The 18377-nt window shown below is 37.2% G+C and overlaps 1 protein-coding gene across 1 annotated transcript in view; it reads right to left on the bottom strand.

Annotated features, from left to right (window-relative positions):
• The window catches only part of LOC137265371 (serine-rich adhesin for platelets-like), a 47405-nt gene extending 29259 nt beyond the window's left edge, over positions 1 to 18146 (bottom strand). The window contains exon 1 of the mRNA XM_067800760.1: positions 18015 to 18146. The gene's annotated coding sequence lies outside the window, so the exon portion shown is untranslated. The remainder of the gene's footprint in view (positions 1 to 18014) is intronic.
• Between the last annotated feature and the right edge of the window lie 231 nt (positions 18147 to 18377).

Here is an 18377-nt window from a genome sequence, read left to right as displayed (position 1 = left end):
CTGAAGACTTATTAAGTCAAATGATCAAAGGCCCATGGGGTCCACCCATGTAGAACCTCTCCCCTAGAGCCTCTATACACAATCATTTCCTGATGGAGCTCGACAAGGGTAGAGATCGAGTACAAGGTGGATTTTACTGGTATGACTGTCCCAACTTTCTATGACTGTCACAGCCGACAGGCACTTAATAGGCTACTCAATGTGTGCTACCTGCTCACACTGCATACAAGCAGCCCTGAACAAATCAGTTCAATTGTGAGTGAGTGAGGTTTTATAGCATTTTCAGCAATATTCTAGCACTATTTACCAGAGGACTTAAGAAATGAGCTTAACACTATCTTTGAAGTAGGGCAGTTTCCTGCAGTTGATGGTGAAGTGTGCAGATTGTGGGAACAAAAAGTATGTCATCATGACTATTGAATAACAAGGAAATAATTTGTGAATGAAAACTTGACTGTGTACAGAGGAAAGTTTTACTTTGGACCCTAACCGGTCAAATTACATCATACTATGAGATGTTTGTAAATTTGGTCATTAGTACCCTCAGACATTGTCACATTTATTGTGACATTCCAAATTTACTCTTCGCGGCGAGTAAACGTTTTTTGTTGACGTAGTGAAGAGCAACATGCACTCACTAAATTTAGATGACACTGTCAGCGAGTGAGTTTGCGTATATAGCTTTACAGCACATTTAGCAATCTTCCAGCAATAATATTATAACAAGGGGACATGTGGGGAATCAAACCTACGTCATCAGCATGATGAGATAACGCTTTAACCACTAGGCTACACCACCAACAATTACATGATAGTGTTTCAACAATGAGTTGAAGACTGCCTCTTATGAAAGGATTCTAGTTCCAGCTGGCAGTTATTCTTCCGTGAAGATCACAAAGCAGCCACTGTGACCCTTATTTGTCACTGTAGATAACTCAAGACCTGGTGTACCTCGGAACTTTCACAAAACTAACTACCAAAAATGTGTATGAAACACAGATTCAAAATGTCTCATTTTACATTACGCTGATTATTATTATTATGATGGTTGCGTTTTAATGAAATGATCAATCAAGTATTGACCTCGTACAGAAACGGGTAGCCAAAAGCTTAAAGCCCAAATCAGGGAATTAACTAGCCATACTTACATGCCAGGAAATTGACTATACAAACATTTGTTACTTTCTCAAAATGTACAACAGTCACAAATGAAAACAAAATTTTGAGCAGAATCAATTTACCAAGCAAAGGCCCAGAATATTCCCATGGCACCCATGAATACTTCAGAACATCAAGTTTACTGTCAATGAAACTATGAACGTACACTTACCCAGTCTATCACCTAGTGGATTTTCATATTCACAGATAACTATCATACAAAACTAAACTTGGAAAAAACCCATAATGAAATCTGAGTGAGAAATGGCAATGTTCCACTCCCTCATTTTAACAATTTTCTCCCCCTTTCCACCTTACACATAAAAATCTTTCCCCAGGCTTGTCCCAAGGAGTGTCAGTTTGTTTCACAACTAATCTAGGTCACACATAAAAACCAAACAATTCACAAAAACACAACACAGCAATCACCACACAATTCAAATACATACAAACGCAAGTACATATTACACTGCCCTATTTTTCCAACACAAGCAAATTACGGAAAATCCTACTACTCAGAAGTTTCGGGATCAATTTTGTAAATGCGAACACGTGTGACCTAGCGGAAACATACTATGAGTCAAGCCAACAGATGGCATCCACATCCTACACACACACACACACACACACACACTGTTTGTGACAAGGAGTCTGGACTACTACAATCCACAGTCAACACCATCATATCTGACAAAGACACCTCCAGCCAGGCAACCAGCTGTAACTCTCAGTACATACACATACCTCAGGGGCGACAAGGGGTCATGCCTTACTTGTCTTCTACTCATACCTGGCAAGCCCAACCACAATTTATTTTCAAATATGAATGGAGTTGGAATTTTGCCTGTACTCACTGATGCAAGATCAAAACTTTCCTGTGTATTATCTGAATTAGGACTGTCCACAAGGACTGGGTAATTGTTCTCTTATAATCATCTTTCACTCATAAAGTTGAATATTAAAAATACATCAATAAAAATCCCAAGGTCCAGTGACTTAGAAAAATAAAATACGTACAAAAGTAATTTCATGATTTTTCAAACTGTCTGAACAGTTTTTGAGGCCAGAACAATCAACTCCTAGAAAACGAACCCTGATATTGTTCACACTATGATAATGTACTAGTCTATAAATTGAAATATTCTCAAACGTCAAAAACATTTTTAAACACTATTAAAAAACAATCAATCCTATGGATATTTATAAGTGTTACAAGTAAGAAAAAGATTCTTCAACATACTTAAAAGTCATGGTAGTCTGCAACAACCTTTCTCATCATTTTCATGAAAGTTAGCACAACTAGCCCAACAGAAAACATATATGACTCCAGCATAACCAAAGTTTTTAAGTCTCATGCAGACATCTTTACCCTTCTCTCAACAACACTTTCCACTCACATGAATAGTGGGACCACACTTCAAAAACATGTTTCAAAAAGAAATATCTGAAATCTATGCCAGAAAAAAGACATTAAAACAAGTCTGTGGTCTGCCAACATTCCTATCCACAAGGGCCTGTTCCCTAGTAACTCTTCAAGCACTTCTATGGAACAATGCTGAACGAACATCAGGCCACCGCTGGTTACTGAGTTCTCTCCCTTGGTTGGAACCTGCTTTGTTGCTGGGCATTGAGCCGTGACATCCCATTGCTTCACAAAGCCGCACTTAAATCCTATTACGGGCCTACTCATTGAAGGTCAAATGGATTACAAAGAACGTCACTGGTCATTTCTGTACAGCAATCAGGGCTTGTATCATTTTAAACATGTTCCAACACTAACTCACAATGTTATTCAATGCTTCTGATGTATTCTGATATATTTAGTGACTCAGGTCATGTTGTATTTGCTCTTATGTGAGACAGATGGTCTTTTTTTTGACCAGTAAAATTCAGCTGTTAACACCAGGTGCATGTAAACCATAAACAAAAACAGCCTGTAAATATTCAAATCACAAAACAAGGGTTTTTTTGTCATAAGTAAATGTAAAGTAAAAATGTAAAAGAGTTGAAACCTGAAACTGATCCAAAGAAACGACCAAAACGAGATCAGCAACAACTATACCAGGGTACTTCTAGACTAATAGTTTATAACATATATGAATTTATATGTAATTTTGATAGTAACAAATTAACAGATTTACATTGTAAAGGTTCCCCAGTAAAATCTAGACCTGCTCCATTTCAAGTTCTAGAATTGCAGGGAGGGCTAGGCAGGAGGTTCAGGAACCATGAGGTAGACTGATGCACAGCACTTCTAAAATTGGTAAGGACTTAAAAATGCTATCTACTAAATACTATCAAATGTATCAAGTTTACAAGATTCATCAATCATGAATCTTATCAATTGATCTTTACATTTCTGTAAATCTTAAACATTGAAATGTGAAGAAAAGGTGTTCACAAAAATATAGATTATATAGCCAGCTACAAAAAAGCGTTAAAATTAAAATTGTTTGCAGAAAACTGCCACCCAAAACTAGAAAAACAATATCTATGCATTTAAGTAACAGGTCAACTAAATCCAGGATCCTACTTTTCACATTACCCATTACACAACTCAGACAAATCACTTCTACCGAAGAACCCACATGGTTACCGAAACCATTGAAGCTTCCATAAACTATCATAGACTCTCTATTCATATTTGAGTATTTTGTGGTCATATACTCAATGGGAAACCAGGAGTGGAAATGCTGAATGGGCTGTCACTGGGTTCTATAAATAAAGAGTGTTTGACAAGTGAAGTGAGTTAGGATATCTCTGGAACTGACAACCCAACACAAATATCCTGCCCACAAAGTTTTTTTTAGGCAGCCATAAAGCAGAAACCTTTAGCTGGTGCTCTTAATTCAAACCATATTTTGATGGACTTTGGTTTGTGAAAAAATTAGACAGTTTCACATTTAATACAACATGCATGCCTGACTTGGCCATGGCAGCCTTTGGAGAATCCACATAACATTTCATCGAAATGTCAAGAAACTTGATGCTTTTCTTTTTTCCTTCTGGAAATTCTGACTGTTGAGCAGAGATTTTAACAGATTTTTAAGTACACCCAAATTTTTTTTTACATATATACTAGGACAAAATAGTTAGGGATATATGTAAAGTTTGAAATTATGAATGATGAAGCCAGTCTAAGTAAACTTAGACTCAGTGTATTTCGTTACACTCTCCACCACTGAGTCTAACAAAACCTGGTAGAAGGTCACATTAGGTAACCTTTGAGCCTCCAATGACCGTCTAATCAAATGCAAGACGGTTAAATAGATTTCACCAATCAGACAACGGCTACTATTTAGGGATCGGAGGAACTTTCAAAATATTCAGGTCACTGACACAGATCTCTCCACAAACAAAAATCTGCATATAACACAGTTATTTGACCTGCAGTATTTACGCTTTGGGGTTTCTGTTGACATCATTACCATTAGCTAGTATTTCCTTAAGATGACATCCTTGAAAATAGCCAAAAAACACCATTTTCAGCGACTGTTTACTCACCGTTGTCATGGATGAAGGTACACCATGTGCATCACCCGGAAGCGAGTGTACGCTATATAGCATTCGGAATCGTTCGGATATGAACCTTTTCAAGATAAAACGTTTGAAAGGTATGTGCGAATGTCCACTTTCGTGATTTGGTAAGCTGTGTTCTGATTGGTCAATCTCAAAGGTTACCTGACGCAACGTCCCATAAGGTTTTGGTAGACTCAGACTTAGACTGTGATGAAGCATGTATTCACTGACATTCTGCTAAAATATCAGTCATAAAAATACCAATATCTCTTACTTATATATAATTTATTTTATAATTTATAGCACATATACATTCTGTGACAAAAATTAGTGACATTGTGGCAGTGTCATTGCACCCTGTAAATAATCTTTCTTGAACCACAGGTTGGTAGTACAAATATATACTTTCAGAGTCTGATGTCACACAATCTTCAGGTCAAACACAAACAACATATCTCCCTGGACAGGGATGATGTGTTCGTTGTTAAATACAGCATTTGGAAATGGTCCAGCTGTATAGTTGGTTGGTTGGTTGGTTGGTTGGTTGGCTGGTTGGTTAATGCTGTTCTCAGCAACATTCCAGCTATACGGTGGTGTCCTTGATATCCATAAATCATAGACCTTATTCTATACAGTGGTGGTCTGTAAATAATCAAGTCTGGACGAGACAATCCAGTGATAATCATTATGAGCATCATTCTATGCATTTGGTATATGACAACTGTCAACCAAACCAGTAAGCCTAACCACCCGATCTCATTAATTGCCTCTTAAGACAAGCATGGGTTGAAGATCAGTTTTAACGCCAATCTTCACAGATGTTCAGGTGTATGTCGACAGCCCCAAAACAGCAAGATTCGGAACCAGACAAAATAGTGGACAATGATCCACATCATCTGGACATCAACCAAAATACTGATTACCATCCATCTGGATTACTGAGTCATGACTATAATCCCAGATTCTGTGCTGGTAATCACAATTTTTCATTCAACTTGACACAAACAAAAGTATTCCTTTATCTTCTTTATATACAAACTATACAAAACAATACAACAAATATTCTACGGTTTAGGTTTCATATACACAAATGAGTTAACATTTCTTTCCTGTACTAACAACTTCATATGAGTTCATAAAATTCATTCTTTTCAGTGTTGTTTATGTGTTTCATCTGCATTAAGTTTCACTTCCTTTAGACCTGTGAAAGTCCGGGGTAGAATAGGCTGTCAGCAACCCATGCTTGCCATAAAAGGTGACTTTCCTTGTCAAAAGACACGACTAACTGACTTGGATGACATGTCGTTGGTTCCCAATTGCGCAGATGGATGCTCATGCTGTTGGTCACTTGATTGTCTGGTCTAGACTTGATTATTTACAGACCAGCGTCTTATAGCCGGAACATTGCTGAGTGTGGCGTAAAATTCAACTCACTCCCTCACTCACTTCCTTGAATACAATCACACACCATCTGGATAAGAACAAAACCCCACAACCTCGTTTTAAGACCAAACGCAGGCAGCATTCTACTCTCTCGGTTATTTAAGCTATGCAAAGGGGTTCAATCAATGTTTCAGCTCAGGAGGACCTATGCTCCCCGTCCCTCCGTATCGTTCTGGACCATATCAATTAAGTCAACATTCCTTTGTTAGAGCGGTACTCAAGTCTGTACTAAAATACCTCTTTCAAAATCTTGAATCCACCTATATATAATACTAATACTGTCTGACTGGCTTTTACATCAAGAATATGTTCTTTTCAGCTTATCGTGCAGATAATTTTCAAAAATTCCTTTTCAAAGATGCATTACTAATATTATGCAACATTTTTGTGAACCAGGCTAAAAATCTCATACTAATCATAGGTTAAAAGAATTTGAAACTAATGATGAACGGTAATACAGTGTCAATATTATTGCTACATTAAGTAGTAACCAAGGATTAAAAATAATCTTATCTGCAATCTATAACAGCTGCTCCAGAAGTATGGGAAGGAAAAACTCCAGTGAGAATTGATTAGAATGTAAGTCACATGATTTATTATTGTCCAATCCTTACGTTGAGCATTACAAAAATCAATGGTTGACAAAGGCACGAAATTAAGGGAGGCAACAAACAACATATTTCAATACTTCTCCAACAAATCTGCAATTGGATCCCACAAAAAACACCCTGGAACTGAAAGATTTTAACAAGACTCTAACGATATATTTTTATTGTACAAGACGCAAAGGTTTACCCAGACTCCCTTGTGAAATCAGCCTTACATCTGCCATTGACATTGAATTATAACAACCCTAAGATATCCATCTCATGCAGTCAAACCAAATGTCTGAATATCTAGAATCAAGGTAATCATGAACAAGGTGCCACATTACACGCAAAAAAGTGAAAAGTGAGTGTTTCATGCCAGTCAAAAACATTCCAGTTGAACTGTACTTTGGTATCCTAGTGATCAGGAATTGGCCACTCACTCAGGTCATCGTATCTTCATGTGAAAAGTAAGTGATTGAAATCTATTTTACACCAGTCAAAAACGTTCCAGTTGAATCATAGCAGTTCCAAGATACCTCATCGATCAGGAACAGGCCCATCACTGACGTCATATCTTCATGTGAAAAGTCAGTGAGTGAAATTTGTTTTACACAGTTCCGAAACATCCAAGCTGGATTGTAACAGTCTGAAGTGTACCTAGACAGTGCAGTCAACCATTAACACCATAAACAATCCACGCCATCAGTAACAATAACACACAGCCACATGACACTCTGAAGTCATCTTATCCTTATCTGGACATAATGGAATCCCCAGGAGTGAACTACTGAATGCACTTTAACTTAAAAAGCCTATAACATTTCATAACCTAAACAACATGCTGAAATGTACTTTGACTTAATTAGTATGTGAAACATCTGGAGATATTTTCACTTTGACAGCGAGTGATCCCTAGGTGTCTGAAATTTTCACATATTTTTGCCTTTAAATAAACTATCACCTAGGTTACCGGTACAAAAACAACCAGATTCTACAATATATCTAAGGTCCAATAACAGTCTTTAGAGCCTAGCACTAATTTTGTCAAAACACTGTTTGGGTAGTCTCAATTTCCATCGAGCCATGTATCTGCATCTATCCAGCACATAAAACCTTGTTATGTATATCTTATGCAAGATCCCCTGTGACACAGAGATGTCACCGGTTTTTGGCATTTCACATGGCATCTCTTGTCCAAAGATGCTTGTACACACAACTGAAGGAAGAATGAGTCTACTAACATCAGCTGGAGCTTGGATACTTAAAACAGGTGATCTGGCCTGGAACCAGTCATGATTTCTTCTTTAATCAATACATCAGCCGAGTACTTCTCTAAATGATTTTCTCAAGTACTTCTTGTATAGTGTTCAGCTATTGGCGTGCAAGGGAATATGACAGCGAGCATTCAAGTAATTCTCACTAATGCAATATTCACATATCACATCTTGTACAATATTGATACTGGATTGAAAGCACTGGTGAATTTGTATACTGCACTAAACTGGAACAATATTCAGAAGAATTACACAGACTGGATTCAATTCCTACAACTTCAAGAGATGCAAGCATTACACAATTTTGGGGATGCAAAGTAATGATTGGGATTCCACACATATATCTGGAAATGGCTTCAACTAAATGTTTAGTATCACCAAATCAGTCTGTAGCACATTGTACAAATGAGGAAGAGACAAAAATCCATATTTGGGGATAAAATATTTAGTCCTTATCGTGAGCTGAACAGGTTCAATTGCTAAACTGGAATGGATGTTTGAGCTATTGATGTTCTTAAGGGAAGATTGCTCATAGAATTCATTAATATGATTAAAAGGGCATCAGGATGTAGGTGCTATGGGCTTGGATTGGGATCAGCTGAAGTGCAATAAAGAAATAATGCTTTTCTCATCAACATTTCCAGTTATTCATCATGTTTATGCAGAAGAAAGACCTGTAGTTCTTCAGTTATTTTCTCATTTACATTTGATCATAATTTGGGGGCATAACTAAAATCTGACAGATAAACTTATGGTTCTATAGAAAAGCCAGGAAACATTCAAAATTGTTTGTCTCTATGGACTTAAGTTTTCAACAAACTTAAATCAACAAAAGAAACTATTTCTTTGCTTACCCACATAACAAGTTGCCAAACCAATTCACAACGGATATTACACAGATGAAGGCATTAATAACATTTATTCAAAATACAAATATCAGCCAAATTTTGTCACTCACTAGAGTAACATACATATTTCGAAAGTCTTGAATTAGTTGAAAAAAAAAATTAAATTAAAAACGCTGAGGTATGCCGATGGGGACTGTATGGTTTGTGCATATTAAAAGGTATGTATCACAAATGTGACCTTTGACCTGCAGAACAAAGAAACGAGACATTTAATTATATCTGCACAAATCTACTGCTGGCTGTCTGTGATGAGGCGTAGGCTGACCATGCAGTGCACTTGGAGGGGCTAAGGCAGCTTGCAGCGGACGATTATGATCACCAGTCGTATACCAGCTAAATGTCAAGGATGAATCAGAGACTGTGAGTGAAACAGGAAGTGATGTGCGATCTGGTCAAAACAGACAGACTTGACACACACCATGATAGATTCATATCCGCCTGTGTTCATGTTTCAATATGCTTCACATCAACGCTGCAGATCAAGCTCAGTGTTTACATATATCTGTGACGCCTTCACTGGTTTTCTAGCTGACAGAAATAATAGAAATGGACATCTCCTATATTCACTGTCGCAGAAACCTGTAGTTTGCATTATAAATGTTGGTAATACACTCACAATGACTGATGTGTCCTATGATACGCAATACATATGACACAGTTTTCAAAAGCCTGAGGAAGACTAGGTTCGAGTGAGAGATTAGTTTCATGCCGTTTTTAGCAATATTCCAGCATTACTAGTACATGGGACACCAGAAATGGGCTTTTCTCAAAGTACCCAAATTTCGGGAGTAGAACCCAGATTTTCAGTAGACAAGTGAAAGCTTTAACCACTTGGCTTCCCCACCAATTTTGCTGTGTTTGAATGAAGTCACACCTAGGTTTTGAAAACGCATTACTACAAGACATTTTCTTTCATACTGTCATCATGTACAAAAATATTAATAGCTAATCACAATTGGACAGCACATTATGCAACTGAAACTAAAAATCAAACCAGGAACACAACCAAGCTGTAGTCAAAATGTCATTCAATTACCTAATTTCTGAATTATGACAAACTAGCAAGATGCATTTCCTTACATAATCATAGAATGATCTCTGTGATGTCCTGCAACAATATCATCAGTAGACATACAGCATCATGCAATACTGGGATCATTTACTGCTTATATGTCGCATGTGACTCAGCCAGAGGCTCAATCTGCCACACAGTTCTTTCCCTGTCTCTGAGCTGCATTTATCATAATGTTCTTGTATGTGAGTCACTAGACCTGCAACAAAAGTTCCCATGTTCACCTGATCACATATTGATTTAGTCCCAACCATCGAGTGATTAAATGTCAGTTTGACATCGCAATTTGAAATATTCTGGTTTAATCACTCTGTCAGGTCTGAGAAAAAAATTGTTGTGGTTTGAATTACCTGACTGACCGCTTTTTCCCTGGCACTGATGGACATTGGTCTTTCTGATAGAGCAAGTCGACATGGTGGCCACAAGTTTGATTGAATAAACAATTCCACATTGATAAATGTGTTATGAGCTTGTTCTCTACTTCTAAACAAAAATGTTAACAAAAATAATGAATCCCTATCTACCTATCCTAAATTTTAAAGAGCTGTAATCTGAATAACATTTGGCCTTTCAGTTTTCTTCAGTTTAGTTTTTGTAAGCTGTTCAACCAACACTTTCAGGAACTTTCCAGATAAATTTCAGTCTTCAGTCAAGTAAGCTAGTATGCTGGTAAACTCTAATGTCTATCAAAGTCTATCATAGTCCCAAAATATATTTGGCACAGGTAAGCGTTCATTGGCAAATCACAGGATTTCACTATCAAGGTAGGTCTTGTTAATGGGGAAATTAACAGGTGCTTGAATTGTGTTTTCACGTCCAGTTGGCAATACTCAAGTCTGTCACAGTCCCTGAACCAAGTTGTTTACCAGTTCACAAAACCCTTACCAGTACTGTAAAAGCCCTGAATGAATCCTGTCCATATTTCCTCAAGTTCAGGCTCTGAATCTATGAGCTCACCAGGGCTCCATCTCAATATGAATGGAGTCGTATGTCAACATTATATAGTTCCAGAGACATCTGTTAGAGAAATTCCAAACAGATCACTGCAACAAAAGTTCCTATGTTCACCTGATCAAATATTGATTTAGTCCCAACAATCGAGTGATTAAATGTCGGTTTTACGTCACAATCTGTTTTAATCACTATGGCAGGCCTAAAACAAATGTTGTAGTTCCAATTACCTCACTGACCATTCTTAAGCAGCTTAAAAAAAAAGCATTCAGATAAAACCGCATTTTTCCCCAGCATCAATGGACATATTGGTCATTCTGATACAGTCGACATGGTGGCCACAAGCTTGATTGAATAAACAATTCCACATTGATAAATGGGTTTTGAGTTTGTTCTCTACTTCTAAAGAAGAAGGTTAACAAGAAAATGATCATAGCGGCCTGTAAATTTTGTATACGAAAACAGGACAGACAAACCAGTAACTTACTATCCATCAAAACAGAGCTCATTATGGTGTCATTACATCCAAAAGACACAAATTTAATTAAAGAGACATCAAGATTACGCACTAAATATCAGAATCATTATCTCGTCCGAACAGGGAGCCAGCAAGTTATTAACAACAGAATGATTATGGTATGGAAATAATTGGAAACTTTCTCATGGCAGTAACCGAGTGAATGGATGACCAGGCAAGATTTGTTTTATGCCACTTCAGGAATATTCCAATAACATCAGTGGTAGACAAAACAAAAGGGGCAGTGGAGTAGTCTTGCGGTTGAAGTGTTTGCTCATCATGTTGAAGACACGAGTTCAATTCCCCTCATGGGAACAATGTGTCCTCTGCCATGATATTGCTGGAATATGGCAGCAAGTGGCATAAAACTAAACTCACACACAAAACATGTGGAGAAATGAACTTAGACCTTCAGAAAACAAGGTGATGCTGAACCATTAGAGTATCCCACCATTCAGACAGTAATTGAACACACATGAAGAAGGTACCCGCACAACCAGGCTTAAAAGTAATTAATTACGAAGTATTATTCCACAGTGGTATGTATTGACTTTCAGGAGCCTGGTTGTAAAACAGGAATAAATATTCATAGACCAAAATGCTTCATTATCTGTTCTGTCAGTTGTAGAGTACATTTTCTCAAACCAACTCAGATGTTTGTGGGAAATGAATATTGTATTTTCCAAGTGATAAGAGTTATGGTATGAATAAACCCATAGAATGAACTGTGCTTAATGCCACAATTCTGATAATTCTCAGAAATGAAAGACTTTGATAACCAGTGAACAATCAATCGCAATCTTCTTCAAACAACTGTATTTGCATGCACTGCATAAATATGAAAGTCTTTCAGCAGAAGCACTTCTATATCACATACTGGTCTAGCAGCAAATACATTCTTAACTGAACAACCCTTTGGCTGACTTCAGCTATTAATCTGCACCAGTCTACAAAGCTAACAATACTTAATGTAACAACAAAATCTACTAAAAATATTGTACCCCTGAAAATAAAGGTTAGCACTGGCCTTCAGCAACCTATGCTTATCGTAAGAAGTGACAAACATGATCAAGCTGACTTAGATGACACATGTCATCGCATCCCAATTGCACAGATTGATCATGATGATGTTGATCAAAGGAATGTCCGCTCCAGACCTGGTTATTTAGAGACTGTGACCATCTCAAAGGAATATTGCTAAGTGCAGTGATAAATGCAATCCAAACCAAACACAATATACCGCTGTTACCACTGCACTGGAACAATGCCGAGACTAAACATTGTTTTTAATGATTATATTTTCCATACATAAACATTTTCAAAAACATTATAGACAGATGTCCACTTGTTCTGCTACATACAATATTCTCGAACATATCCACATCCACAGATGTTAACTGGGCGAGATAATCAGACATCTTATCACCCCTAATTTGCTCTTATCTACTCTTGGTAGGAAATCCGGTCTCATTTCCCTGTGAACATAAGCTTGGGTACTACGCACCGTTTCAATACAGCCTATCAAACATTGAACAAAACAGTTTTAAAACATTAATGGGACAGCATTTAACTAACCTATTTTGTTTCGTCATAAACACCTTTATAGCCATGGTAACCAGTGATTAATCATGTTACTCTCACAAACGTATATCTTATAATATTATATATAAATTTACTCTAAAACACAAATAGTTTTGTGAATGTTATCAAGTACAGATTAAGATCAGTAGATTCATGCACAATAGCGGTAAATCTCACAGTGGGTATTACCCAGGGACCCCTGTAATTTCAAACAGTTATCATTCCGTCATAAAACTTATAGCCAGTAATTCCTTTTAAACCACTGCTACAAATTTTCTCATTTAACGTCTGAAAGATATCCAATAAGATTTAAGTAAATCTAATGATGAAAATCATAGACTGAAGTGTTGATATTGACTCTTGAAAATGTTTTCTCTTAAAAACCAGCATATCTGAGCAAATATCGATGATAACCATTTATTACCAAAGTGGAAAAAATCCTTCGATCAATTTTACAACTTGTTTTTACACTGTGTCATTCAGATCAATTCAAACCCATCATAGAATGCCTTCCCTAAGGTTTAACAAGAGTTACCTCCCCTTCAGTCAAGAAAAAGATGCATGCCCAAGTCTGCGTGCTTCACAAGGAATCAATGGGAAGTTGCTAATTTTCCTCTCACAACTACCTTTCTCGCAGCTGTTATTCCTCACTTCATTACCATGGCAACATACTTAGATCATGTTGACAACAAGCAGCCTAGCAACTGATGATACTGTTATGCAACATCTGTGAAGTAATTAGAAAGCTGAACATTTATAAAGCAGTTTTAGGGGGGAGGGAGGGTTGTGACATGAGCAACTATCTGCACTGAAATTTCAACACTAACAAAATCTATTCCACTTAAGTACATTAGACTTTCATTTCATTTTCATCCTGCATTTCAGAGAAGAACATTTTCTGAACCCACTGTAGCAAGTAACAAATTTATGCAATACAAATAATAATACTGGACCACTGTGACATTCAACTCAAAGATTGTGACTAATGGTCAGATGAGGCTGTTTCTGATACAAAAGCTAAACTCAAATACAACCTTGGCATTTTATGTGTTTCTGCACTGGATGCTCATGGCAACACAGAGGTGGAAGAAAGTCTTGCTTTTTCAATTCAAACAATTCTTTTCAAAAGTACTTCTTCAAATTCCGAAACAAAGAGACAATCCTCATTTCACAGATCAAACTTATGACCTCATTCGCAGTTGTGACCACTGCCATGACTCCAGTGAATCCTACTTTCCTTACAAAGAATCTAGGTTCTTGGTCCATGCAAATGCAAAGTTGATTCCTGAATATTCAGTCATTACTTGAAAATCCAGGGGAAATTTTCAAGGATTAAGTTGACTTAAAAATGATTTTACATTGACCATTAGTCTGAAATAAGGTGCAGATGGTGTCAGTTGGTCAACTTTGGACTGGTGGTTGAAGGAGACGAATGAAAGAGTAAAACATCACTTTCTGACGAGTTCAAATGCTTCAAAAAAGACAAAAAAGTATCAATACACAGATGAGTATAAATCTAATTTATGTACTCACAACATATCAACTAACAAACATCTTATGTAGTATATTTTGAAAATTTGATATCTGTACCATCTGACACAAGTTTCCAAATAATCCTTCAAGTCTGTCTTTGCAAGGGTGAAATAATGGCTAACATTATTTTATGGCCCTTGAATGGTGATGACCTACTGATTTATATATTGACTGGACAGTCTTATGCTGCCACACATACACAGAAATTTATCTTAGAATCTATACAAGACTCCCATAGGAGACAAATTAGGAAGTAAGATCTATTCAATATTGGAATAGTTAATTAAATTCTCTTTTCCCAAACTAAAAAGGTATTTTATTTCCTACACTGCATTCTGAAATGCAATGCAAAAACAGAATCAAAGACACACAAGCCTCTTTATTGCTCCGGCTGTCAGTGAAATACAAGTCAAATCTACAAAGCCGTGACAAATGAATTGGGGATTGTTTAATTCCAACTTGGGAATGTTTACTTACATCCTGGCTCGGGTGTACAGGTCTAGACGAAGGTGCTACTGCCAGATCCTATCAATGAAGGCATTACTCCACTACTGTTAGTCTGTCCACAGTCCTTGAATCACATTATTTTCCAAACTGCCAAGCCCAAACTGCCAATGCTGAAGCTAAATGAAGCAAGTCTACATTTGCTCATGTTTCCCAGCCCACTGGAGCTCCTTCAGTTTTAATGGGATTTTCTGCTACTATCAAAATTCTATACATTCTGAGACAAGGCAATAGTCACAGTGTTACCGGTATATCGCAATACATTTTTCAAAGGACCATACTACAATATTTTTTCTGTGAACCCATATCTTGGGTAAATAACATATCTGAGGTGACTGATTATCTTTAGGGTTGAGACTACAATCTGTTGTTTTTATTCATTATTCAATGACAAAACCGCATACTACAATACTATAAATAGTACAGAAAAGAATACAGAGTCCTTTAGCATGCAACTTATTTTTGACGTTGCTGCTATCAGAACCCTAACACATACCTTTAGGGATTTATAATGAAGTATTGAAGAGAAAAAGGTTGACATGTGCAATTAGTGTTGGTATGTGGCAATAAAGATACCTCATTCACAATAAATTGCAATACGACACGGATTGGGTTAGAGAACTTTGACAATGGGCCTTTTTCAGGATTATTTGCCATTTTCTGAATCTGATGGGCCACAGCGCATGTATCGAAAGTTAACTTCAAAATTTTACTGAGCAACTTTTTTTCCTAATGTGCAAAATGGCCAATGGCCTCTGCTTTTTCCAATCCCTGTAACAATATATTTGCCAATACTCAGCCCAAGTCTACACTATTCTTTCTGTGTAAATGTATCTGATGAGGGCCTGAAATTGTGCTGAACTCACTTCCCTACAGGAAGCAGATCCCCATAGCTACAGCCAAGTGCTTTCTTCTGTGCAGCCATGTAGAGAACTTACATCCATAAAACTACACCACTTCAAAAATGTCAGAACTAAAACTGTCAAGTCATGCGTTGGGTCATAACATGACAACTACATAACGAAACAGCCTCATTATCCCTCAGTTCTGCTACGTCTATTCACAATGACTTCAGAATATCTCAGCGGAGTACGTATCATCTGATAAGTTATGGTGTCTGGTGTCTCAAGTCAGTATGCCTTGCCACTAACCTATCTACTGCCTAGCAGTCAAGGTACACTCCATGCAAGTCAATATCGATTTCACTAGCCTTACTTGGACAATACTAAAAGATATATGAATAACACTAGCCATTTCCATAGTATCACATACTTATCACTGGGCAAAAGGAGGATTTTTTTTTTCTTTGAAAGAAATCTGCACTACTGATTCCCTTTAACTCCAAGATGGACAAACAGTGACAAAATTTAAACAAATACCATTAAACAAGCAAACTTGTTCATAACTAAGTCTGTCAGGAAATCTTATTTCCATTGAAGGTAAGTGTGACTTTTGTGCAAGGGCTTTCTTAGCAAGACCAGCCATGGACTTTAAAGTTAATGGACAAAGTCACAGACTGATTTGCTTTTCACTACTTATCTTATACCACAAGTCACTTATCAGTATGACTTTGACCTTCACCTTGAAGTGACCTAACACTTATCACATGGGACCCTGTACAAGAAAAACATGCACAGGAACAGAAGTATTGAACCACTTCTTAATTACTGTGTCATTTCAAACCTTAAAGGAGAGGATTTGGACATTGTTTCCTTCTTAATAATTTAACACAATTCTACAGTTACTGACAACATATCTACTGAACATTGTTCTGTCCAAACAGAAATTATTCTCCCTGTTTTTCTGTTAACTGCCAAGCAAGTCTGACCTTACTCTCACTGACGATCAGATGCGCATCTTGCAAGAGTATTTCTAGAATCAAAAGGGATATGAATGGCTGGAATAAAGATTCATAGCTTTACATGCATTATTCATTTCTATTACCGGCTGTATACCTGTAGCTAAGAATTATTACAGATTTTCCTGAACAGGTCTAGTCTGATGTGAACTTACGACTTGTTTTATAAAAAACCATTAACACACAGGCAACACCTTGCAGGTATTAAAGACTCAACATGAAGCTTGGATTGTTAACCCTTGTCGAGATATTTCTTGTAGCAATCCATATTCCAGCTACAGTTTATTTCCCAAGTAACCATATGGATTACTGACTAAATACTCCCAGTCTACTATGTGAATGTGGCCTAGCTTATCCCTCTGAACTCACTGAAAGGTGACACTGTACAATGCTTCATTCATGCATGAATCACTGTAAAATTGTTCACAAAATTCTTTCAACACAACAACTGCATTCTCTCATTCATCAATTGTCCTGGTGCTAACGTGCTCATCAAATCAAGTTACTCACATAACCCCTGACCTTCATGAAATCTGCCCCTCCCACCCAACGTACACGCTTGAGCAAATCCATTATATCGTAAGGCCTGTTCAAGCCAAAGTCACACAGATAGTCATTGTTTATTCTCATCAATCAGCTTATTGTTTATTCGTTCTACGACTAATTACTGTCAATTACGGCCCTTCAGCGTGAGATGTGTAATTCACAATGAAACAATGGGGGTCAGTGGTGAATGGTGTTTTGATATGCCCGATTTCTGTGATAAAAATACACTCTCCACTCATATGACCCAAACACAACAAACGACAAAATAGTTGCATGACAACATATTATGTGTTCATAATTAATATCTGGATGAAATAAAATCCATTCTGAAGCGCCGACATCCACATGGTAGGTATCCAATCTGAAATCAACATCCATGGGTGACAGCGAGTGTTGATATTCACCTCGTGTCTTTCACTGAACCCAAACAAAAGCATGTGACCTAGTTTCACTTTGCCGCCATTTCCCACCGCTGTATAGCGCGCTCGATAACACAGGCAATATTCACATATATTCCACAAATGAAGGCATATGCACCCAATATCGTCACACATACTTACGTAAAATAATATTAATATATCCACAGGAATCAAAATGGGCTCACAAACATCCAGATTTCAAACAAAAGACGCATTTTCAACGAGGGACTTTGTTCGCAGCCTTGTTCGTTCGCCAACTGCAGGTGGAATGTAGCCAGCGAGTCACGAGACTGTTGTGTCGTCCAATGGCGAGTCGGAATGCTAAAACGAAACGAAACATATAACCCTGCGCCTCTTTTCCTCGTTGACACAAACATACAAATTTTAACCATTAGATTAACTCAACCAAACCATTAATGTACCCAACACGTAATCATAATCAAGCAATGTCTAGTAATAACCACAATAATTTCCCCACATTTCTCGCTGACATATACAGTATTT

The sequence above is a fragment of the Haliotis asinina genome, chromosome 15 (assembly GCF_037392515.1).
Source record: "Haliotis asinina isolate JCU_RB_2024 chromosome 15, JCU_Hal_asi_v2, whole genome shotgun sequence".
Classification (NCBI taxonomy): domain Eukaryota; kingdom Metazoa; phylum Mollusca; class Gastropoda; order Lepetellida; family Haliotidae; genus Haliotis; species Haliotis asinina.
The sequence above is the reverse complement of the archived record's forward strand: the minus strand, read 5'-3'. Positions and strand labels throughout refer to the sequence as shown.